The sequence below is a fragment of the Scyliorhinus torazame genome, chromosome 14, assembly GCF_047496885.1.
Source record: "Scyliorhinus torazame isolate Kashiwa2021f chromosome 14, sScyTor2.1, whole genome shotgun sequence".
NCBI lineage: Eukaryota > Metazoa > Chordata > Chondrichthyes > Carcharhiniformes > Scyliorhinidae > Scyliorhinus > Scyliorhinus torazame.
The window spans coordinates 69,908,179-69,932,599 of record NC_092720.1 but is presented as its reverse complement, the minus strand read 5'-3'; the positions used below and the strand labels follow the sequence as shown (position 1 = coordinate 69,932,599).

The 24,421-nt window shown below is 46.7% G+C and overlaps 1 long non-coding RNA gene across 1 annotated transcript in view; it reads left to right on the top strand.

The window, feature by feature from the left end:
- Positions 1 to 22,123: 22,123 nt before the first annotated feature.
- Positions 22,124 to 24,421, top strand: part of LOC140389303 (uncharacterized) — a 78,298-nt gene continuing 76,000 nt past the window's right edge. The window contains exon 1 of the long non-coding RNA XR_011934332.1: positions 22,124 to 22,267. This is a non-coding gene — a long non-coding RNA (uncharacterized lncRNA). The remainder of the gene's footprint in view (positions 22,268 to 24,421) is intronic.

Below are 24,421 nucleotides of genomic sequence, written 5' to 3'. Positions count from 1 at the left end.
CTAGGGAGCTTATGCTGCAATTGTATAAGGTGTTAGTGAGGCCACACCTGGAGTATTGTGTTCAGTTTTGGTCTCCTTACTTGAGAAAGGATGTACTGGCACTGGAGGGAGTGCAGAGGAGATTTACTAGGTTAATCCCAGAGCTGAAGGGGTTGGATTATGAGGAGAGGTTGAGTAGACTGGGACTGTACTTGTTGGAATTTAGAAGGATGAGGGGGGAATCTTATAAAAACATATAAAATTATGAAGGGAATAGATAGGATAGATGCGGGCAGGTTGTTTCCACTGGCGGGTGAAAGCAGAACTAGGGGGCATAGCCTCAAAATAAGGGGAAGTAGATTTAGGACTGAGTTTAGGAGGAACTTCTTCACCCAAAGGGTTGTGAATCTATGGAATTCCTTGCCCAGTGAAGCAGTAGAGACTCCTTCATTAAATGTTTTTAAGATAAAGATAGATAGTTTTTTGAAGAATAAAGGGATTAAGGGTTATGATGTTCGGGCAGGAAAGTTGAGCTGAGTCCACAAAAGATCAGCCATAATCTCATTGAATGGTGGAGCAGGCTCGAGGGGCCAAATAGCCTGCTCCTGCACCTGCTTCTATTTTCGAGGTTTCCAGGATCCATCCAAGCATTTTGGGTTGGAGTGAAATCTGAAGCAGTGTTAAAGCTTGAAGCGTGAAGGGGAGATGAAGGCTGCCAGGAAGTTGAGTACACATGTGGGGGAAGATGGTATTGCGGTCACAGACGAGTTAGATATTGAAGGAGTGGAGGCCCTACCTGTTGATGAATCTAAGTGGGCGTTTTTTGGGTGCCTTGAGGCTCATATGGGCACAAACAATATAGCCCTGAACCTGAAGGAATCCAGCAATGGCGGTTAAAACAATTGCCCTCACTACCTGTGAGACCACATCTATTGTGTACTGTCCAACTCTGGCAAGGACGGCATCAGGGACCTGCAAGGTGCAGTGGTTTCTGCTGTTTGCAAGATGTCACCAAGGTCCACAGTTGATCCTTGGAAGGAGTCAGAGCTGAAGAGGTTCAAGGCCACAGTGACTTTGATGCCAACTGACAGGTCATGGTGCGCAGTGCTGCGAAGTGTGGGGTCTTCAGCAACAAGAAGAGAGGTGACTGTGACAGTGCCTGCAGCCTGAGTTTTGCTTAACTCCAGGGGTGGGTTTCTCCGTTCCTGCAGTTGGCCAATGAGGTTTACAACTGTGGCTACCCCTATGCCATCAGGAACTCCATGGTCGTGGGTGCGCTGCCAGCAAAGCGGAGGATCCCACCGATGCAAATCTACGGCAGGAGTCTCCATTCCTTTTTAAAACATTTTTAGAGTACCCAATTCATTTTTTCCAATTAAGGGGCAATTTAGTGTGGCCAATTAACCTACCCTGCACATCTTTGGGTTGTGGGGACGCAAACATAGGGAGAATGCGCAAACTCCACACGGACAGTGACCCCGAGCCAGGATCAAACCTGGGACCTCGGCGCGTGAGGTAGCAGTACTAACCACTGCTTCACCGTGCTGCTGAGGGATTCTCCATTCCTGAGACCATGGGGCAGGATTTGAGGACTTCCATGACAGCAAAACTGCCGCCGCACCTGGACCGATTCAGCGACTGTGGAGGGGCTCGCACCGGCGTCACATGGAACACAATGGATTTCAATGAGAAACAGTGCGGAATTTGCCTGGTCCATCATTGACACTCAGGAGGCTGACAAGCTGCAGCAGCATACATACACCATGGCAGGGAATCTATGGGGGCTAATCATCATTGCTCCTCCAAAACTGACAGCAACGTCTGGAGTCTTGACATGCACAGCCAAACGTGGAAACCCAGACATTGCTATAAGTGATTCTATGGTTACACGAGGAAGATATTCGGAAATTGGGTCCAGAAATAGAGTTGAAGATGTAGCAGGCAATTTAGGGGTTAAACAGACTGTAGGAAAGAAAACTGCAATCGTGGAGTTATAGGGATGCGCCCACAACGGGCATGAGTTATGTTGTTCCATTCAGACTTAAATGTGAATACAAAGGATGGTCCTGCTCAGCAAGGGTGAGTCACTCGAGATCCATTTTCCTTCGGGGCACTCCTGTCTGACCAACTAATAGTCATTACAGGGTCTGATGGCCTCTTTGTCTGCCAATGGGAGGTTAGTTGCATATCAATATCATAGCTCTGTTCTTTTGTACAAACGGGAGTGGAGAATAAAACAGCCAAGATAACAATGATGGGTTCAAGTCTGAAAACTTCAGGGAAAAAACCTTTGTTTGAGGGGCTGAGTGGAGAGAAACCTGTTTTGAACAGGTACAGGGAGAAGGCTTTGGAAAACAAATGGGAGGTGTTATGAAAGTTGCCACCGAGGCAGGCTTTGGAAAAAGATTCTGAAAGAATTTCCTGTACAGAAGAAAAAGTGCTTCACATATCACCTTTGCCTGTATGTGTACGTGGAATGAGAGCTGCTTGTTCATTTAAAGTGCTGTTTAATTGGAACTAGTGTGTTATGTTTAAGAAACTACATGTAATCTGTTATTGTTAGGGTTGAAATTTAAAAGTTTAAATATTCTTTTTCTTTTGTTTTTAATAAAGTTTGTTTATAAAATAATGAAGCCCTGTTTCATATATTATTACTATTGGAACAAATCGATCTTTCTGCACCTCCTTAAAAATGTTAAAAGTTGTGGCTGTGGTCCAGTACCTTAGCCACTGCTGAGAGCTGACCAAGCATATGTGACACTATGCTTTACATTGTTATGCTCTCCAAGACTGCAATCTATTCAACATCATTGAACCTGAGAGAACGTCTATTCTTACATTCTTAGAGGTGAATTTTATTCAGATGTTGCAATCCTGGTAGTGGATAGCCCTCCTGCTTTAGCATCCTACTGCTGGCAGAATATGAGCACCAGGCAATTAACTCAGCCCAGCTAAAGAGCAGAGGTGGGAAACAAGGCACAAATAGTCAGTTCAGCTGACTGAATGACTGGTACTGGGCCTGTATGTCAATGGTTCCAACGCTGCATGCACTGCTACCTTGATTTAAAGGATTGCCTGAGCAACAGTGCAGGAACTACCTCCCTCCCACCCATCCGCCACTGCTGACTCTTGTTCAGAAGACCTTAAAGAAGATGAATGGGAGCTGCTGCAGCCATAGCATTGGGAAGACAAAAGGTGGCTCCACTATCTAGCGATGCATCCCTGCAAATTCCCCTTCAACTGCAAAGACATGGGAAGAAAAAACCATCACACCTAATTAAACATGCCTGGACAGATAAAAAAACAGATAAGAAAATGCTGGAAAAACACAGCAGGTCTGGGCAGAGATTGCAGAGGTGGACAGCAGCCATGGAATCACCCCCCTCCCTACCAACCCCAGACATGGGTTCAGTGCCGGAGGCTGGTCAATGGCCTCCTTCATTCTGCCAAGGTCAGTTCCCCATACTGCTTTCCTCTTTGAGGTTTGCATGCACTGCCTGAGGGGAGAGTGACCACCCAGTTGGTGTCCATAAGACCATAAGACATAGGAGCAGAAGTAGGCCATTCGGTTCGGTCCATCAAGTCTGCTCTGCAAGTGGCGTCAGGCAGTAGCAGATACTGCCAAATGCAAGGCTGCATCTTGGCGAGAGACATCCATCTACATTTGCTGCAGTTTCAGAAATACAGCACCTTTTCTGGAGAAAACACGAGGGATTGAGGGAGAGAGAGAGAGAGAGGGTCCTTTCCTTTGAGCATCGAGGATTCAAACTGTCTTTCCCCTGGCTCTCTGAAAAAAATCTTGCATGGGCAGGATCCAATCACCATTTGTTTCTGGGCAGAATAAGACCTTTTCAGCCAATTGACTGACCACCAGCCAACCAATCAAACTGAGAACCGCCGATCTCTCGGGTGCCGAAAGGTTTTGCTGTCCAAAGCTAGCACTCTGTACTATGTTGTAACTTTCAAGTTCCTCATTCCCCCTGCTTGACTGAAAGATGTATGTCCATTAAGCATCCATGGATCAAAATGACAATAGCACAAATAAAAGAGAAAAAAGGGAATTGTAATAAAGCGAGGGGAGTCCAACGGGTTTCTTAACAATCCTTTATTTCAGCAACGGCATTATACATGCACAGGACCCGGTTTCCTTTCACCAGGTCCTCATTCCTTTTTGGCTGGCTCTACAACAGCCTGTCTTTTACACTGGTGCAGGATTAACTCAGTCCAATGAGCATGGGGAACAATCATCCCCAGCAGGCTGAGTCCTGTGCAAGTCATTACAAGAATCAACAGGAAGGGTCCTTACAATGTGATGTAGGTAGACCCACAGTGCTGTTAGGAAAGGAGTTCCTGAATTTTGTCTCAGAATGGTTGTACAACTCTGGCACCTGGGAACAGTGAAAAATGTGGGAGCCATGACTGCTTCTGGGGAATCGGGTACACATCAGAAGGATCTGCTTTCGATGGCCACAAATAATTTCAACATTGATGGAATGGAAACCCTTCCTGTTGATGAAGGCTGCTGGCTGGTCCGTGGCAGACTTGAGAGTCATCCATAAACAATCAATAACACCTTGCACCCAGGGTAAATCCAGCAATGATCCCTCACGCAATGGACTGTCCCAGATTAACACGGTCAGTTCAATAATGCACAAAGGTCAAACTCAGCCTGTGAAATCCCACACGTGTCTCCAGTTGATCTTTGGAAAAATCTGAAGGCATAGAAGCCATGGTGATCTTCAGAGCCACTGGATGTCTCTCAACTCCCATGCTTTTCAGCTCAATCGGAAGAATGGTGCAGAGATCAGTGTATCCTCCTTCTCTGTTGAGCCTCAGTATATGGCAACACTGCTGCTCGAACATCTGGAGATATTTTATCCATGTGCAGTTGGCTCTCTTAACCATAACTTTCTTTCAATCCCCCATTATTCTCTGCTGCAAACCCTGTCCTCCAGTGTCATGGCTGCTCGGTGGGTTTATAAACTACTGCCACAAGTGGCTTGACATCATTTTTGCTTTCATGTGTAGTCAATGCCCTCAATTGCAATTTGACATCAATAGTTCGAATTTGGAATAAATTTGCTATCAAAGCTGATCGTGTACTCAAAGCTAGCACACTCAAAACTATCCAATACGCTCAAAGGTATCCAACACGCTCAAAGCTATCCCATGCTCTCAAAGCGATCCAGCTCGCTAAATAATCTGCATTCAAAAATATAAAGAAATTAATGATTTAAATAATATCTGAATTTTTTGATTTCGTCCAAATAAATTGTTCCTTGTCCACTAAAAGCTTGAGTGCATCATCTGGTCCCAATCAGTTCTCAATGCATTTTAGTCTCAGCGTCTATAATTTTGACCACCCACTGCCCTCGTCTTCAGATTCAAGGTCTAAACTCACTTCCCCCACTCTCATCAACCCCCCCACCGACCATTTCCAAACCTTCCGCCTTCCAACATCTCTCCCCCGCCCTCTAGTCTCCAGGCCTTGGGGCCTTCAAACTCTCGCTCCCGGCCTCCGAACCCTCGCTCCAGACCTCCGAACTCTCACTCCCAGCCTCCTGAACCCTCGCTTCAGGCCTCTAAACTCTTGCTCCCGGCCTCCGAACTTTTGCTCTAAACCTCCTAACTTTCTCTCCAGGCCTCCCGAACACTTGCTTCAGTGTCCGAACTCTTGCTATGGGCCTCCTGAACTTTCACTCTTAGCCTCCTAAACTCACACTCCAGGCCAGCTGAACATTCGCTCCAGGCCTCCGAATTGTCATTCCCAGCCTCCTGAACTCTCGCTTCAAGCCTCCGATCTCTCACTCCAGGCCTCCCGACATCTTGCTCTTACTTTAGCTAATTTTTATGGTGTGAAATACTTTGGGTAGGGCTACCTTTGCTATTTCTTACCTGCACCCAAATTGATTCTCCATCTTAATCTCCAGAACTAAGGTCATCTTTCACTATAGTACTAATGTAATCCTTAATTAACAGAGCTACCCCCTCCCATTTCTTCCCAACTTCCTGTTCCTCCAAAGTGTTATTTATGCATAAATATTCAGGTCCCAGCCTTTGCCACATTGCAGCCATGTTGCTATAATGGCTATCAAATCATACATATTAACTTTTTATTTGAATTAATAATTCGGCTGTTTTGTTATGAATGCTTTGCAAATTGGCAGCACGATGGCACAATGGTTAGCACTGCTGTATCATGCACCAGGCACCCGGGTTCGATTCCGACCTCGGGTGACTGTGTGGAGCTTGCACTTTCTCCCCGTGTCAGCCTGGGTTTCCTCCGGGTGCTCTGGTTTCCTTTCACAGTCCAAAGATGTGCAGGTTAGGCCATGCTAAATTTTCCCATTAGGGTGGGGTTGCAAGAATATGGCAGAGGATTGGCCCTAGGAAAGGTGACCTTTCGAAGGGTCATTACAGACTCAATTTGCCAAATGACCTCCTTCTGCATTGTAGGAAATCTATCTATGAAGTTGGTAATCTATCTATGAGGACACTTTCACATACAGCGTTCTGTCTTTTTACTATTTTTGTAACCTCTGGGCTTATCTTTTTGCTCTGTCATTTCCTGGCATGCTCTGATTATCATTAACTTTATTCCTACATTGCTTTCTTGCCTTGTCCTCTCCCTTTAACTTGTGACATCTTCCCTCACTTGTAATTCACCCGACAATTTAATTTAAAGCCCTCTCTACCACCCCAGTTGTATGATTTAGATGCATGGCCTCCTGCTGCAGCTGGCGAAATGGCAGGGCACTGGAGGTCATGCATACTTATACAGTTCTCCGTGGGCGGAGCCAGCCGGCAGGAGCTACCGGCGAACCTGTAGTGCAAGTCCTACCTTACATCTCCTATTACAAAAAGTACGTGCCTGGTCATGAGGAATGTGGGTTAACTTGTGGAAGAGACGCATGATAGACAGAGCAAATTGTAATTCAAAACAAGTGGATTAAAATGAACATTGGAGGGCTGGTTAACATCTATTGACCGCCATCGTCTGGGAACTGGAATCAAGTCCAGTCAAGACTAATGGGATAAAACCCTTTTTCACTGTAGTGTCAATATCCAATCGATATTTGCTCACAGTAAAAAAAGCTGCACAAGTTTGACATAAGTTGGCATCTAATTTGGCAATCTGACTCAGAGAGTCATATGCTACCTAGTTTTCAGAAATGAAAACATTTGCACTGAATGTTACATTTTTTTTTCGAGTACCCAATTAAGTTTTTTCCAATTAAGGGGCAATTTAGTGTGACCAATCCATCTGGCCTGCACATCTTTGGGTTGTGGGGGCGCAAACACGGGGAGAATGTGCAAACCCCACACGGACAGTGACCCAGAGCCGTGATCGAACCTGGGACCTTGGCGCCGTGAGACAAAAGAGATAACCAACATTTGCACTGATAATGTAAGGGTCCTCCTCTGAGTTTGGAATGAAGGCACACTGCTGGAAAAAGGGAAAGATATGCTTCGGTCTTTGCCTGCATGCACTTTTCCTGATCCGAAGGCACTTGATAGTCGCACTGGGTAACACAAATAGCAAATGTACCTCTTTCTCAGAACAAATCCTTTATCCTGCAGTTACCAAAAGGAGAATCAAAGACTTTTTTGAGTACCGTTCACAGCACTTATACAACCCATGCTTAGCTGGCAACTACTTATGCCACCCATGAACCATTTTCAAACACCATAAGAGTCATTTCTCAAGGTGTCGCATAGAAAGAATTGAGCTTGCCGGCTCTTTCAATTTAATAAGCTTTTTGCAAATTGTTATAATGTGATTATCTTAATTCCTTAATCCTCTCTACTTTTTAAATTGGGATAACAAGAACATCCTTGGTTGCACCAACGTCATCAAATAAAAATCTAACACAAGATCCCACTTTTTTCGGAGAGGTAAAGGAATTGAAAACTAAATCCTTATAAAAGGAGACTTAAATTAAGTAATAATGATATCCTCATTTTGAGTAGATACTCCAATCCTCTTGGTGCCCATTGGACGGCCCTCTCTACTTGTGAAAAGTCCCACTAATTTTGGTTAAATTACATGGAAATTAAATGTATTTCATTTGTTCATCAGGAATGTAAGAGCTGCTTACCACAGTGCTACAATACAGTCTGATAACACCAGTGTTTCTATTGGAGATTGGTTAAATGGTAGCTGAGTGGCAGTGTGCAGAGTGTAGGGACTTGAGTTTTATTACTCTGACTTTCCTCTTCCCGATGTTACTGAAAAGATTTGCCATGATACAATTTTAGCCCAGGTACAACAGCATGACTCACACTTTATTCTGCACCTCTTGGTTCACCGTTCAATACATATTGCTAACAAATCACTCTCGTGCCAGCGCACCCTGCTATTAGCAATGGGAACTGCACTGAACACACAAGGTTATTTTGCATCATCTGCTGATGCCATTAACGGCCCAGAAATATTTAACTCACAACCTGTAAGAACAAGTTGGTGAATAGGTCATGTCTATAGTGGTTTGCTTTCCGCAAACCATGCAACTTGCAAAGTATATCATTAATATACATGTTGTGTAGAGGTGAAATGGTTGATGTACTCACGCTGTAGGAGGTGCAATCTGTAACCATAAATTCCAGTGTTCACATCAAAGAACGGTGTAAAATGAAAATGGAATGGACAGGATTAGAATGAATAATCACCAGAGAGAGAGAGAGAGAAAAATGAAGATGCATGCCAGAGGAGAAGAAGCCAGTGAAGAAACAATAACAAGAGAAGTGGCAAGAGGTTGGACCATGCCCAGCACTATCCCTAAGTGTTCTAAGAAGGCTTGTGCACGAGTTTTAAGCAGAACCAGTATGGGGTCAAATGCATTCTGGCATCACCCTCAAGGGTTACAGTACGCAATGCTGCAACTATTTCCAAAGTCAATATTTAAATGATATTTATCTTGACATTTAAGGAAAACCAGTAGCTGTATAAGAACATATCAGTTCTAGATATTTAGACTGATAGGTATAAAGTAAATCATAATATATGCATACACACATATTTATCAATGCCTTCTTTATGATATTGTTGAATATTTAAGTAACTTGGGAATTCAATAAAAGACCAGGAATACTTTTGATCAAACATACAAAAAATGAGTTTTCCCACTTTTGAGGACATTTTGATCCTCCCGACGGCTGTTCACAACTAGACTGTTTATATTTCGAAGCTTTATTAATTAGCCAGCAATTCCACATAACAGATAGTCAAGGCTCTGTGTACATTTCAGCTCTAAATGATGTATCACAGACTTAAAAATTGGATTCACAGTGTAGATCAGCTTTGTATAACTTTTTTTTTGAGCTTTCAGTTTTGCCCACAGTTCATTCAATTCTAATATCATAATCTAATTTTAGGCCAAAAGAATGTTGTGAGATGGAACTCCATCGCTAGTTTCTCTGAGTTTCAAAGGTGGGGTATGCACTCTGCAGTATAAAATACTGCTGGGCGCCAGAACGCTCCTAGCAACATACAAAAAAAAATCATTTTTAAAAATGACCTCACCATCTAGAATAAAATCTGAATCTTTTATTAAAGGATGCTGTCTCCTGCTACATTTCCTTTGAGTTCAGCTTCTGCTCCCCAACGGAAGGCACTTTCCTTTCCAGGATCTCAACATATGAGTTTCCTGATAGGAGCCCAGCCCATTAAGTCCCCTGGCACAGCAGGGTATAACAAGGATATGCCTTGCCTCTTTGCAGGCTTAGGCGGACCTTTCCAATGACCTTCCTGCCTAGCCAGTGAGACAGTTGCTACTGTGCAAGGGTCTTTGAATCCATCATACACAGGCCACCCTGGGGAGGGACTCACTTTCATTTTCACATCCAACATGACAGCTGAGTGATGAAGAAACAGTTAAGTAGGTCTAAAACAAAGAGCTCTGTCAAAGGTCACCTGGGGTCAATGTGCACATTTCAGTGCAATTGTTATCGAGTCAACTGAAGACAGAAGAATGTTTCAACGGTTTGAGTGTTTGTACGAAAAAAAACCTATTGTTTAATCTTCAGTTCCTTGCAGTTTTTGTATTTTTTTCCATTGATCCAGGAAAGGTTTTACATTTTTTATCTGTTTAAGAACAAAGAACAAAGAACAAAGAAATGTACAGCACAGGAACAGGCCCTACGGCCCTCCAAGCCCGTGCCGACCATGCTGCCCGACTAAACTACAATCTTCTACACTTCCTGGGTCCGTATCCCTCTATTCCCATCCTATTCATATATTTGTCAAGATGCCCCTTAAATGTCACTATCGTCCCTGCTTCCACCACCTCCTCCAGTAGCGAGTTCCAGGCACCCACTACCCTCTGTGTAAAAAACTTGCCTCGTACATCTACTCTAAACCTTGCCCCTCTCACCTTAAACCTATGCCCCCTAGTAATTGACCCCTCTACCCTGGGGAAAAGCCTCTGACTATCCACTCTGTCTATGCCCCTCATAATTTTGTAGACCTCTATCAGATCGCCCCTCAACCTCCGTCGTTCCAGTGAGAACAAACCGAGTTTATTCAACCGCTCCTCATAACTAATGCTGTCCATACCAGGCAACATTCTGGTAAATCTCTTCTGCACCCTCTCTAAAGCCTCCACATCCTTCTGGTAGTGTGGCGACCAGAATTGAACACTATACTCCAAGTGTTTGATTTTAATTTGAAGTGTACTGGAACATTCAAAATGTCAGAGGATTCATGCCTGGCTTGTAGAAAATGATAGTCAATGTAAAGCTAGATTTGCCTCATGGTATTCTCTCAGTGTAAACCTTTTAAACCTCTCTGTGGATCAAACTATTGAATGCTTGGCATTTAAAAATCTGTGCCTGTGTGTGTGGTGGGTGTGGGGAGCACGGTGTGCTTCTGTATTTGAATAATTGCTATTGGAATAATAGGTTCCATATAAAAATACATTCCATCGGCAAACCTTTTGTAAAATTCAAATCCTTAGTAATATAATTTTTATGAAATATTTCAAAAGCTATGACTCTGAAGAAAGTTAAATGGTTTTGCTTCCTTTCTCACTGAATTTATGCTCTCCTCCCTCAGTGAAGGTACCCATCTTTGGCCTCAGTGAAGGTACCCATCTTTGGCCTTATCAAAAACATGACCAGTCCATTGGCAAAAGATGGAAAATGTGCCTTGTGAAATGCACGTTAGGAGGTCCATGATAACAGATCAGTCCTATAATTTTGTCAAAGAAAAAAGAACAAAGAAAACTACAGCACAGGAACAGGCCCTTCGGCCCTCCCAGCCTGTGCCGATCCAAATCCTTTATCTAAACTTGTCGCCTATTTTCCAAGGATCTACTTCCCTCTGTTCCCCGCCCGTTCATATATCTGTCTAGATGCATCTTAAATGATGCTATCGTGCCCGCCTCTACCACCTCCGCTGGCAAAGCGTTCCAGGCACCCACCACCCTCTGCGTAAAAAACTTTCCACGCACGTCTCCCTTAAACTTTCCCCCTCTCACCTTGAAAATGTGACTCCTTGTAATTGACACCACCACTCTTGGAAAAAGCTTGTTGCTATCCACTCTGTTCATACCTCTCATAATTTTGTAGACATCAATCAGGTCCCCCCTCAACCTCCGTCTTTCCAACGAAAACAATCCTAATCTACTCAACCTTTCTTCATATCTAGCACCCTCCATACCAGGCAACACCCTGGTGAACCTCCTCTGCACACTCTCCAAAGCATCCACATCCTTCTGGTAATGTGGCGACCAGAACTGCACGCAGTATTCCAAATGTGGCCTAACCAAAGTCCTATACAACTGTAATATGACCTGCCGACTCCTGTACTCAATACCCCGTCCGATGAAGGCAAGCATGCTGTATGCCTTCTTGACCACTCTATCGACCTGCGTTGCCACCTTCAGGGTACAATGTACCTGAACTCTGTTGGTCTTATTAGCCTTAGTTTTATTAGCTCTAATTCTGTCACCTTTGCACACGAGTCGCCAGGTATCTTTCTGATACCGCCACGTGGTCCAAGCTCAAGTAATGATTAATAATACAGCACACCGCTTAGTAAATGTTAAATCAACGATCATTTATTATATACAGCAATAAATACTTATACAATAATACTACCTCTAGACTATTACCTACCACTAAAGGCCAATACTTAACTTTGGTGATGGCCCACCAGGTCAGGGAAACGAATTGCTTATCGAATTGGGTCTGGCCTGCGGGATTCAAAAAGGCTGGTACGGGTCGATAGTCTGGAGCACCTATCAGGTAGCGATCGCTGGAGTCAGACTTACTTGTTCTTTCGTCGAAGGGTCTTGAAGGTTGCGAATAGGAGAAGAAGGGTCGATCTGAACTTGGCCCCTATCTTTATAGTTCCCAGGGGCTTCCCGCCTCTCGGGGCGGACCTTGACCGACCCTGGTCCCAAGTGATTGGAATTGGTCCCAATCGCTGGGTTCGATATGCTCCAATAATGGGGCGATTCCTTGATCGGGGACACCTTTCTTTGTCTTGGCCACTGCTGGCGCCGAGAGGTCTGGATCGGCTTTCAATTGCTAATTTGTAGCAATTGTTCCCGGGGATAGCCGATTAAACTGCAGATGGCTGGGTTGATGTGCTGCTAATGGTTGCAGGTATCGGTCTGGGCCGACTTCCCCAGAGCCGAATACACCGTTCTGTCTGCAGCTGTCCATTTGTGCCCTGTTGGCTGATTTTCCCATCAGCCTTTTCAGTTCGCCATTTTACATCGGGGTTTGGCCAAATTAATCGGGAATCAGCCATTTTAGGTGGCTACAACTCCCAGATCTCTCTGTACATCAATTTTCCCCAGGACTCTTCCATTGACCGTATAGTCCGCTCTTGAATTGGATCTTCCAAAATGCATCACCTCGCATTTGCCTGGATTGAACTCCATCTGCCATTTCTCTGCCCAACTCTCCAATCTATCTATATTTTGCTCTATTCTCTGACAGTCCCCCTCGCTATCCGCAACTCCACCAATCTTAGTATCATCTGCAAACTTGCTAATCAGACCACCTATACCTTCGTCCAGATCATTTATGTATATCACAAACAACAGTAGTCCGAGCAAGGATCCCTGTGGAACGCCAGTAGTCACCCTTCTCCATTTTGAGACACTCCCTTCCACCACTACTCTCTGTCTCCTGTTGCCCAGCCAGTTCTTTTTCCATCTAGCTAGTACACCCTGAGCCCCATGCGACTTCACTTTTTCCATCAACCTGCCATGGGAAACTTTATCAAACGCCTTACTGAAGTCCATGTATATGACATCTACAGCCCTTCCCTCATCAATTAACTTTGTCACTTCCTCAAAGAATTCTATTAGGTTTGTAAGACATGACCTTCCCTGCACAAAACCATGCTGCCTATCACTGATAAGTCTATTTTCTTCCAAATGTGAATAGCTCCTATCCCTCAGTATCTTCTCCAACAGTTTGCCTACCACTGACGTCAAGCTCACAGGTCTATAATTCCCTGGATTATCCCTGCTACCCTTCTTAAACAAAGGGACAACATTAGCAATTCTCTAGTCCTCCGGGACCTCACGTGCTCAAGGATGCTGCAAAGATACCTGTTAAGGCCCCAGCTATTTCGTCCCTCGCTTCCCTCAGTAACCTGGGATAGATCCCATCCGGACCTGGGGACTTGTCCACCTTAATGCCATTTAGAATACCTAAAACTTCCCCCTTCCTTATGCTGACTTGACCTTGAGTATTTAAACATCCATCCCTATCCTCAACATTCATCATGTCCCTGTCCTTGGTGAATACCAATGCAAAGTACTCATTAAGAATTTCACCCATTTCCTCTGACTCCACGCCTAAATTCCCTCTTTTATCTTTGAGTGGGCCAATCCTTTCTCTAGTTACCCTCTTGCTCCTGATATACGAATAAAAGGCTTTGGGATTTTCCTTCACCGTTAGCCAAAGATATTTCATGACCCCTTTTAGCCCACTTTGTCATCCTCAATTTTGGTCAGACATTTCTCTGGAACCATCGGGTCACAGGCTTTAATCCCCAAAATTAGGCTTGTAAAATATGTGTATCGATACCAAATTTCTACCAGGTTATTTCCTTGACTGATCCTGTCACTGTGCATCCTCTCAATGAGAACCTTGAAAATACATTATTGTGCACACCCATGCTTTGCTGTAGGTTTCAAGGAGCAAAGAAGATGCAGAAGAACAGAAATGCTGGAAATACTCAGCAGCTCTGGCAGCATCTGTGGAGAGAGAAACAGAGGGCCCAATTCTGGTGTGGTAGCGCGCGGGAATTGCCGCAAGCTTCCCAGTGCCCAGCCCAGCGAAGCCGGCAACGCAATTCAATGTTAATTAGTCCACTTAACGAGGCCTCACGGGCTTCTCGTTGTAAATGAAGGCTCGACCTTGTTAGCCGGGACCGTGTTCACCAGCCCCCCGCTAACAAGGTCGAGCAGCACTTAAGCTGCACTTGCTCAGCCAACCCCAGCCAGCTCGCAACAATGGCGCCAGGAGACCGGCCCAAGATTCGGAGATGCTGACCTGGGGAGGCTCTTAGATGCAGTGGAGGCCAGGAGGGAAGTCCTGTTCCCCTGAGGGTCCCGGAGAGTCAGCCACAAGGCAGCTGTGCTGCCTGGGATGAGGCAGCGACAGCTGTCAGCTCGGGGAGTATGACCAGGAGGACTGGCCAGCAGTGCAGGAAAAAGGTCAACAATCTGCACCGGGCAGCATGTGTGAGTAGACACCAACGCCCCCCCACACCCCCAAGGGAGCATCCACACCCCCAACTCCCCATGTGACCCCCAGCTTTCTCTCCACCCTCCTTCACCCTCAACCCCCCCAACCCCTGCTTCACACCCCCTCTTACACCACTGTGAACCACGCGTATTGCTAACGCTGCCCTCTCTGTGTCTCCTCAGGAAAAGTTCTCCCATAATCGCCGGGAGAGGGCCCAGACTGACAGTGGGGTGCCGTACCTCAGAATCCTCACCTCCTTCGAGGAGCGTGCCCTGGAGGTGACTGGTGTGGCTGAGAAGAGCTCCAAGGATGCAACCATATTCGCAGCATAGCTGTCATCTCCGCCCTCCACCAGCGCTGATACAAGCACCTCGCTGGGACATGTTAGTGGACAGGCTTCTGAGGCACAATCGGGTGAGCACCACACCGCTGATGATGCACATCAGGTGGAGGTCGGAACTCCCAGGCGAGACAACAGTCGAAGGTCTGCTTGATCCCAGGACCCAGCTGGGTCCCAGCCTGGTGAAGAGTCCATGGTACAGAGTTACCCAGTGCTGATGGAGATGATAGGGCCCAACCTGGACATTCAGAGAGAGATGTCAGCATCACTCCAACAGATTCATAGCCCTTGGAGGGGTCCCAGAGGCTAGGGCCGCAGGGGATGACGGCGGCAATGAGTGGCACCAAGGCCAACACTGCCAGGATGGTATCTGCAGTGGAGAGCCTGGTGCACGACATCGGCACCATGAGTGAAGGCATCCAAGACATCGAGCAGTCGGTGATGGCCACGGCTGAGGGTCCCGGCCGAATGTCCGACTCGCTGGCGATGTCACCCAGTACCGACCTTGATGAGGTTCTGGGGTACATGCCCTATTCTAAGATGGGAATGGCCAAGGCGTTGTGAAGCTTGTCCCAGTCGCAGGTGGACATGGCTGAGGTGCTGCAGAGCATGTCCCAGTCACTGAGGAGCATCGCTGAGGGCATCGACAACTATGGTGCAGACCATGGGGAACCGCCAGGGCTGGCAGAGCCAGATGATTCAGGGGCAGCTGGGGCTCAAAACTTCTGCCCCTCCAATCCAAGGTGGTCCTCAGGGCCATAAGGGCACCGATCGGGAGGAAGGGGTGCCGGGTGTCAAGACGGACCCGTCCCATACACCGGCGATGTTGGCCACCAGCTCTCCCAAGTACCACCCCTCTGATTAGGTCGGGTCTCGAAGTCAGCACATGAGATAGGGTGGCACGGCTGTGCATGTGCCGCCGATAAGTGAGCTGGAGCCCTCTGGCCCCAGATCCCCCAGAGAATGCCCGCCAGGGGCATCGAAGGTCACAGGGTGAGGTAAGCAGCAGGTTGCCTTCACCTCTCATGTGCATCCTGGGGAAACACCAGGACGCAGTGGTAGAGCTGGGAGGGCAAAGCACATCAAGGATCACTAAGGTTACTGGGGGAGGGGGAAGAGGTGGGGAGTATGTAGGGGATGGGGAGGGGGTTGCAGGTGGGGAGGGGGTGACACTATCGTGAATGCGGGTTGTACAACACATTGAACATCTTTCCGCAAAACCAAAACCATTATCATAGAATCAAAGAAGTTACAGTGCAGAAGGAGGTCATTCCCCATCGGGTCTTCACCAGCTCTTGGAAAGAGCACCCTACTTAAGTCCATGCATCCACTCTATCCTCGTAACCCAGTAACCCCACCTAACCTTCTAGACACTAAGGGGAAATTTAGCATGGCCAATCCACCTAACCCACAGATCTTTGGACTGTGGGAGGAAGCCGGAGCACCTGGAGGAAACCCACGCAGACACGGGGAGAAAGTGCAAACTCCACATGGACAGTCACCCGTGGCTGGAATTGAACCCGGGACCCTGGAGCTGTGAGGCAGCAGTGCTAACCACTGTGCCCCTGTCACTTCCTTCTGTAATGCGGGCTGACCCCAGACTATTTGCCTAACTCTCCAGGCTTCCTCCCCCCTCCCCGTGGCGCTCATTCACCCTCCGGCCGTGGACATGTCACCAGAGCTGTGTCCCATCCCCTGGGTGTTCGGATGTTGGCTGTTGCATGTGTGGTGTTGCCTCCTGCGGTGTTCAAGCACAGTATCCATACATTAAGGTGTATTTGGGATGCTAGGCAATGACTCACACTTGCTCCATGGCCCACTCTCCCATGCCAATCCACTTGGCACATGTCAACTGCTCACTTAACGACGATTGCCAGTTCCCTATTAGCGATAGCCTTCAACCGTGTAGCCAGAGGCCTCGGCTGTCGGTGAGGGTTATGGGTGGTCGTTTGGGCAGACTGGCAGGGGTAACGGTTATCCTGGAATGAGTAAACAATCCAGGGGTTTGCATGGTGGTTCCGCTAGTGGTAGCCCTCCCAGTTGCCCCCCAGAGCACCCACCCACTCCCCCAATGATGGCGCACACCTGCGCAGGGTCCCCCACACTTAGCCGACTGTCCCCCACCCCCCCATCGAGTACTGGGGTGACAAGAGTTTGGCGCCTTCTCGGGCTACAAACTCAACATGAGCAAAAGCGAGATCTTCCCGGTACACCCACAAGGAGGGGAGGCAGCACTAACGGGACTGCCACTTAAACAAGCCCGACACAAATTCCGCTTCCTGGGGATCCAAATAGCCCATGACTGGAAAGCGATCCACAAATGGAACCTCACCAGTCTAATAGAGGAAGTAAAAAATGACCTGCAAAGATGGAACACACTCCCACTCTCACTCGCGGGGAGAGTCCAGATGATCAAAATGAACGTGTTGCCCAGGTACATCTTCCCACTTAGATCCATCCCGATCTACATCCCCAAGGCCTTTTTCAAAGCACTAGACAAACTAATCATGGCGTTCGTATGGCGGGGGGGGGGGGGGGGGGGGGGGGGGGGGGCGGGGAAAAATGCTAGGATCCCAAAGAAGGTCCAACAAAAAACAAAATCCAGGGGGGGGCTAGCCCTCCCAAACCTACAATTCTACCACTGGGCGGCGACGGCCGAGCGAATAAGGGGATGGATCACGGAGCCAGAAGCCGAGTGGGTGCACGTGGAAGAGGTCTTCTGCAAGGGGACCTCCCTCCGGGCCCTCGCCACGGCAGCACTCCCATCCTCACCCAAAAAACACTCCAGCAGCCCGGTGGTGATAGCCACCCTCCAGTCCTGGAGCCAACTACGGCAGCAATTTGGCCTGACCAAAATGTCGGACAAAGCTCCCATCTGCAACAACCATAGCTTCACACCAGCGCTGACTGACGCCACCTTCAAAAAGTGGGGACAGGACGGAGGGACACTGACAGTCAGGGACCTATACACGGACGGCAGGGTCGCAACACTGGACGAACTGACAGAGAAATTCCAGCTAGCCAGGGGGAACGAGCTAAGGTACCTGCAACTCAAAAACTTCCTACGAAAGGAGACAAGGATGTCTCCACAACCGCCACGACAGACATTGCTGGAAGAGTTACTGGACCCAAGCATCCTAGGTAAAGGGAACTGTAGCGACATGTATAACCGACTGGTAGAAAGGGCCGACACCGTACTGGACAGAAAGAAATGGGAGGAAGACCTGGGGATTGAAATCGGGTGGGGACTCAGGAGCGAAGCACTGCATAGGGTCAACTCCAACTCCACGTGCGCAAGGCTCAGCCTGATGTAACTGAAAGTGGTACATAGAGCCCACTTAACAAGAACTCGTATGAGTAGGTTCTTCCCGGAGGTGGAGGATAGATGTGAACGGTGCCAAGGAGGCCCGGCCAACCACGCCCACATGTTCTGGTCTTGCCCTAGACTTGCGCGGTACTGGACGCCTTCTTCAAGGCAATGTCCAAAGTGGTGAGGATGAGGGTGGAGCCATGCCCGAAAGTGGCGGTCTTCGGGGTATCAGACCAGCCAGATCTATTCCTGGGGAGGAGGGCGGACGCCCTTGCCTTTGCCTCCCTGATCGCCCGCCGTAGAATTATGTTCGGCTGGCGGTCAGCAGCACCACCCAAAGCTGCAGACTGGCTGTCCGACCTCTCGGAATCTCTCCAAATGGAGAAAATCAAATTCGCCATCCGAGGGTCAGACGGCAGCTTCCACAATTCCATTCACCCAATTGTTCTGGGACCTGTTTGTGGCCAACGAACAAGCAAAAGAATAGCCAGGTAGCCAAGAATCAGGGGAAAGAAGCCGAGGCGGGTGGGGAGGGATAGACCGGGGGGGATAGCAACTGAACCTAAGAGAAAAGAAAGGCGAACCACAGGAGAAGGGGAGGAGGGAAAGGGGGCAGAAGGGGGGGAAGAGGGAGGAGACAGGGAACAATAGAGGGGAACTAGTGAGGTGGGGGGGAGGCAAGGGAATGACAGCCGGAAGGAGGGCACGGGAAACAATAACAAACTTGGCATCTACAGGAGCAGAGAACAAGGAAAATCCGGGCGAAAGACGGGACGAACGGCTGAAGCGGAGGTGATCGCGAGACGACAATGGCAGCGAAATCCGTCCGGGAGAACAAGCAACAACACCAACACCAGAACAATTTGCGTATTGTCCTCTGTAATTGTTCTGTATTTGTTTCCCCGGCGCCCAAATGTATATGTACCCGCCCAGTTTCCCCCCCCACAAACAGATGCCTACTTATGTGCTAAAATCAATACTGCCAATTGTACAGAGCTGCTGTTGTTGAGCTAGCACATAATACCCTACCAGTTATTTAATTCTAAATTTTTTTGTTAGTGTTGTTTGTTTTGTTTTTTGTGCGTGTTCCCTTCTCTTCCATATATATATATACATATTCTATTTTGTGTACATAACGGTAAATATACGTTATTCAAAAATCCAATAAAAAACATTCATAAAAAAAAGAGATGGGTCCAGAGGAGTTGTGACTGAGAGAACAATGCGCGACTGTCATCTGAAAGCAAAAATGAGAAAAATAAGGTTAAGGTCGAAATAAAAACAGAAAATGCTGGAAAAACCCAGCAGCTCTGGCAGAATCTGTGGAGAGAGAAACAGAGTTAACATTTCAAGTCCTTATGACTCTTCTTCAGAGCTGAAGAGAGGGAGAAATGTGATGGGTTCTATACTGTTTAAATGGGTGGAGTGGGGGGGTGGAGTTGATGCGACAAAATAGAAGGTCAGGGATAATAATAATCTTTATTAGTGTCACAAGTAGGCTTACATTAACACTGCAATGAAGTTACTGTGAAAATCCCCTAGTCGCCACACTCCAGCGCCTGTTTGGGTACACAGAGGGAGAATTCAGAATGTCCAATTCACCTAACAAGCACATCTTTCGGGACTTGTGGGAGGAAACCGGAGCACCCAAAGGAAATCCACCCAGCCAAAGGGAGAACATGCAGACTCCGCACAGACAGTGACCCAAGCCGGGAATCAGCTGCATGGCTGCTTCTGTTGGCTATCTGGCCTGGCCCCTGCTCTCTCTCACTCTCGCCACTTGCTGCCCAATCCAGGCCTCCCACTGTCATCCCTGCCTGGCTGGTCTTTGACACCAGAGCATACCTGGCCTCCTTCACACCTCCCGACTGCTGCTCTGCTCACCTCCAGGCTCTCGCTTTGGTGGCCAGGCCTTGAGCCTCAACTCTTGATAACCGCATGAGCTCCTGGCTGGCTGCTCTGCTGGCTATCTGGCCTGATGACCTCTGTTATTTTTGGTTTATCGCCTGCCTGCCCTCCCAGCCCTGGCCTGGAGGTTGAGTGCCGCCTTGCTGCTCAGATGGCCGTGGGCCAACGCCTCCTCCTCGCCTTGCGGATGGTTTCGCAGCAGAGGTGGACTTACATTTTGGGGGGCAGCCACTACCACCTCTCAGTATGGGCCTCTCCCACTGGCCAGGTTTTACGCTATAATGCTGTGTGTTTCAGTGCAAGTCCTCCTCTGAAAAGAAGCACACTGCTTCAGCTGAAAGTAGAGTTTAGTGCCTTTTCTTTCATTCATGGGATGTGGACATCACTGGCGGAGCCAGAATTTATTGCTAATCTCTAATTGCTTTGAACTGAGTGTCTTGCAAGGCCAATTCAGAGGGACTTAAGGATCAATCACATTACTATGAATCTGAGTCACATGTCAAAGAGTCACAGAGTTTTACAGCACAGCAAGAGGCCCTTTGGCCCATCGTGTCTGCGTGGCCATCAAGTACCTATCCATTCCCCAAAAAATGTTTTTCTTCTGATGGCCTCAGCAAAAGGTTCCACACAACACACAAACAGGATAGGAGAGAGAGGGCAGTCCTTCCTGACTCCAGATTTAATTGGAAGGCTTTCTGATTCCGGCTTGTTGATTGAAACTGCAATACTAATGTTCATCATGATCATGTAGGCCACGGCAGCTAAGGATGACAGATTTCCTTCCCAACAGGACACCAGTGAAGCAGATGTTTTTTTTTACAGCAATGGTTTTATGCACTTCATTAGACTTTTCCGGTAGCACAGTGGCTAGCACTATTGCTTCACAGCGCCAGGATCCCAGGTTCGATTCCTGGCTTGGGTCACTGTCTGTGCGGAGTGTGCACGTTCTCCCCGTATTTTCCTACAGGTGCTCCGGTTTCCTCCCACAAGTCCCGAACGCCGTGCTGTTAGGCAATTTGGACATTCTGAACTCTCCCTCTGTGTACCCGAACAGGCACCGGAATGTGGCGACTAGGGGCTTTTCACAGTAATTTCATTGCAGTGTTAATGTAAACCTACTTGTGACAATAATAAAGATTATTATAATTATTAATTCCAGATTTTTCTTGAATTCCAATTTCACATCTGCCATGGTGGAATTTGAACCCCGATCCCCAAAGCATTACCCTGGGTCTCTGGATTACTAGGCCAGGGAAGCTACCATCTGGATGCTGAAAAGAGAGGAGGTAAAAAGGCAGATGTTGCGTCTCTTCCACTTATGTGGAGAAGTGCTGAGAAGGGGAAGGGATGTTGGCGGTGATAGAGGAATGGACCATGGTGTTGTGGAGGTGTAATGGGTTTATGAATAACCATGAGCAAAATGGTAAAAGAACCATTAAAATACTTTCCGAGTTGTAAAATGGGGAGCTAAATACTTTGGAGTTGCTGGGGTAAGTTTTTATCTGATGGACTGGATTAAACATTCATAGAACCAGGACAATATTTTGCCATTGAAATTAATGGAATGAAAATCGGACGGCTTCTATGATGGGCAGACAGCAAAGACAAAGAAATTATCCCAATATGATTCAAAAATTGTTAAGTGTAGCATTGATGCCAACAGTAGATGCTGTGATATATCTCCAACATCGGAGCTCATTTGAGTCTCCAGTGCTCCATACCTGCTGAAAACTAAATTGAGACAATGAGAATTTAATTAATCTGTGGAGTTCATATTCATGAGAGACGACCCATCTGTTCAAACAAACCTCCTCATGTTCCCTGTTCACTCGTTAGACGGCTGAGTGTAATCCTATAAAACAAGTTATACTACAGATGTCACCGAACAATTCTGATACTCCTTGCCAAGACATATTCTAATACAGTCTTATTCCCTTATACAGACATGTTGTCACCGAGCTGCAAATCCACTTTGGAAAATTGCTGGACATACAATTCAGAACTTGACAATCGTAAAAGTAAGTATGGAAAATACAGTGCAGGTATTTTGCTATTTCAATATTTGCTGGTGTTCAGCAGTAACAGTATTATAAAATCTTGTTGTTTGCTATCTATATAATTTTTCATAAGCATGGCACGCCATCTCCATGAAGCCTGCCCTAACTGGCTAAAAGGTTCTTGGCTCCTTCAGCAATCGTTTTATGTTAACGTACTAAGTCCATGAGGAGGATACTTGTAGCTGGAATAGTTTCAAACAAGCTGAAGGGTTTTCTTCAAAATAGAGTACAACACTTTTTGATAGGTCCCACCACTTGTTCTGGCTGGCAACTGTTGAAATTATAGCTGCTGCTTGGAGTTATAGAATCACTGTGCATTTAAACGTTCTAGTTTGGGGACACTATGCCAAAAACCGATCTGAAATGATCCTGGAATAAAATCACCTTCTATTTGTCTAGCTGGTAAATTTTATTTAATTATGTAGATATTTAAACGTTTTGCTTTGTGGTTTGAAAATACTGCATAAAAATCATTGTAAATTTAAGCCATAGGATTGGCATTCCTCTTTGACACAATTTACATTTGGGAATGATCATCTTCTCTGAAATTTGGATAATAGTTCCTTTGTCTCTGTGAATAGCTCAATCTTAAATTCTGAACTTCGTACAGATTTATTTGAAAGCGTAGCCTGGTACATACTGTGCAACAATATGTACTATATGAAATGAAACATATATTATGAATGGGTGGCATGGGATGAAATTGTCTAGATTTTTTCAACATTTAAATAGAACATCCTAATTAAATGGAGTTATCAGAATTCAGTCATGTATAACAAAGGTATACTTTGAAAAATTGTTACTTGGAACAAAAGCATCAGATGCCATTTGTTTTCACTGGCAGAGCAGCGGTTCATGCAGTCTAGTATCCAAATACATTCAGTTGCTAGTGTCAGATTTGTAAGATGCTGACTGAATTAAATGTATTTTCTGAATGAATAAAACTATTGTGTGTGAGATTAAACTTGCTAGATTTTATTCAAGTAACAGAGGCCAATTAAGTTTACTGAATCAATATCCAGGCAACCGAGATCTAGTTATTATTAAGTCTGCTTGCTTGAGAGAAAAATGCATTTCCATTATATTGTATTTTGTTTTCCTTGGGGAAAAAATGTTTTAGCCTTTGATGTCAGCTAATTTTTCAGTTATGTTTGGGCATGAAAATTCTCCTTTGGGTAATATGTTTTTGCAGATATTGCAATTTATTTAGTCTTTTCAAAATAAAGGCACCTTGACACTCCGTGCTGGCTTAATTGGTTGCGACAGTGAGTGGGTAAGACCAAGAAGGTTGAATACATGGGGTTCTCCCGTCGCCAATGCCGAAATCACGTTGGACGATCGGCCGGAGAATCCCAGTTTCCAACGAAATCGGGGGCAGCGCCGATTTGCAATGCTCCGCCCCCTTGAAAACAAAGAATACTCCGCACACCGTTCAGATGGCCTCAGGACAATGCTCCGCCCCCGATGAGCCGAGTTCCCTACGGCATGGAACACTTAATCTTTTTATTTTCGTGAACCAAGCATGGCAGTTGCAGATTGTGTACAGTCCCACAGTTGGGGGAGAGCTGTTCCATGGGCAGGGGGGGCTTTGGCAGGCGCTGGGGGCACTGGTGGGGGGGTGTTCTGGGAGTGGCGAGGCTGATCACAGGGGGGCAGTTTTTGGCAGGCCAGGTCCACGCGCGGCCGGCGCCATTTTGCACAGTGCGGCCGCTGCAGGCCACTGCCGTGCACATGCATGGCCACAGACCGAGCAATTCTCCGCCCGTATCCGCAGGTAAAGCCGGGGGCTTTACGCTGTGTGCCTGCTAGCCCCCCAGCAGACGGAGGATCGGTGCAGCTTTTGTGCCATTTTTTCGGGAGTGAATTGCCACTGTTCCCACGCCGGCGTCAGATTAGTCTTCAAATCGGAGAATCCAGACCCTCATTTATGATTATTTATCAGACAGGATGAGGGTAACAATTTGTCTCAATGGAAAGTAATGATCAGCAAAGGTTCCCTCTCACGCTCATTACCAAATGACCCATGCTGGAAATTCATCTGCATGTATGTCTGATGAGGACATGATCAGTCTTGTCTATAATTCATCCTATGGATGAATAGATTGCTACTGCTTA